The sequence below is a fragment of the Arachis stenosperma genome, chromosome 4 (genome assembly GCF_014773155.1).
Source record: "Arachis stenosperma cultivar V10309 chromosome 4, arast.V10309.gnm1.PFL2, whole genome shotgun sequence".
In the NCBI taxonomy this organism is placed as follows: domain Eukaryota; kingdom Viridiplantae; phylum Streptophyta; class Magnoliopsida; order Fabales; family Fabaceae; genus Arachis; species Arachis stenosperma.
This window is the reverse complement of record NC_080380.1, coordinates 77456822-77458745: the sequence shown is the minus strand read 5'-3', so window position 1 is coordinate 77458745 and position 1924 is coordinate 77456822.

Genomic DNA, 1924 nt, shown 5'->3' with positions numbered 1-1924 from the left:
AAACACGCTATAACTCGGCATTCAACTCCAAGAAAAGCCTCAGCTCGTGGATAGATCAAGCTCAGCCTAAGCATACACCAAGTGGGCCCTGGAAGTGGATTTATGCATCAATTACTTACTCATGTAAACCCTAGTAGCTAGTTTATTATAAATAGAACTTTTTACTAGTGTATGTCTGGATGCCTAGTCCTTAGACCTTCATGGGGGCTGGCAATTCGGCCATGCCTGAACCTTTCACTTATGTATTTTCAACGGTGGAGTTTCTGCACACCATAGATTAAGGGTGTGGAGCTCTGCTGTACCTCAAGTTTCAATACAATTACTATTACTTTCTATTCAATTCTCTTTTATTCTTATTCCAAGATATACGTTGCACAACACTTTGATGAATGTGATGATCCGTGACACTCATCATCATTCTCACCTATGAACGCGCGTGACTGACAACCACTTCCATTCTACCTTAGGCCGGGCGCATATCTCTTAGATTTCCCAACAGAATCTTCGTGGTATAAGCTAGATAGATGGCAGCATTCATGGGGATCCGGAAAGTCTAACCTTGTCTGTGGTATTCCGAGTAGGATCCCGGGAATCCGGAAAGTCTAACCTTGTCTGTGGTATTCCGAGTAGGATTCCGGTATTGAATGACTGTGACGAGCTTCAAACTCCTGAAGGCTGGGCGTGATGACAAACGCAAAAGAATCAAGGGATTCTATTCCAACCTGATTGAGAACCGACAGATGATTAGCCGTGCTGTGACAGAGCATTTGGACCATTTTCACTGAGTGGATGGGATGTAGCCATCAACAAGGGTGATGCCTCCAGACGATTAGCCTTGCAGTGACAGCGCATAGGACCATTTTCCCGAGAGGATTAAAAGTAGCCATTGATGATGGTGATGCCCTACATACAGCTTGCCATGGAAAGGAGTAAGAAGGATTGGATGAAGGCAGTAAGAAAGTAGAGATTCGAAAGGATTCTAGCATCTCCACACGCCTATCTGAAATTCCCACTATTAATTTACATAAGTATTTCTATCCCTTTTTATTTTCCATTTATTATTAATTTTCGAAACCCATAACCATTTAATCTGCCTAACTGAGATTTACAAGGTGACCATAGCTTGCTTCATACCAACAATCTCTGTGGGATCGACCCTTACTCACGTAAGGTATTACTTGGATGACCCAGTACACTTGTTGGTTAAGTTGAACGGAGTTATGATCACACCAGGGATTATTAAGATCCCAATTCATCACACCATGATCTCTTTGGGGTATTTTTGATTTCATACAAATACAAAGAGACCAACTTTGATGATCACAATTTTGTCCACCAAACACCCGTAAAAATTTACTTTCCCAGGTCACTCTTTGATGATTCCATATTTGATGATATATTTTGACTCAATTTGGATAGATTTTATCACATAAACTCACACTTAAGCACCAAAATAGCATACTTTTGTGTTTGATCCCTAAATTGAACCTAAAAGTGAAAACATGCATTTTTGTGCCTAAATTAGTTATTTTAATTCCACTTTCATGTCATTCGATGCCGTGATATGTTTTGTGAGTGATTTTAGGTCATTGAGGTAAGGCTAGGAAAAAGTGGAAGAAAGCATGTACAAGGGAGAAAACATGAAGAAAACAAGAAAAATCACACACAACCATGTGTGCGTGCGCACAAGCATCCGTGAGCGCGCACAAGAAGAAATTTGCTTGTGTGCGTGCGCACAAGCACCTGTGCGTACGCACAGGTCGACATTCAGAAAAATGTGCATACGCACACATCTGTGTGTACGCACAGGACCTTGCACGTGGTTTCATTAATGAAACACGTGCTGCGCAATTTTTAAGGGCTTTTGGCCCAGATTTTGAAGGCTAGAGGCTGAATTGAAGTGCTATATGAAGGGAGTATCAAC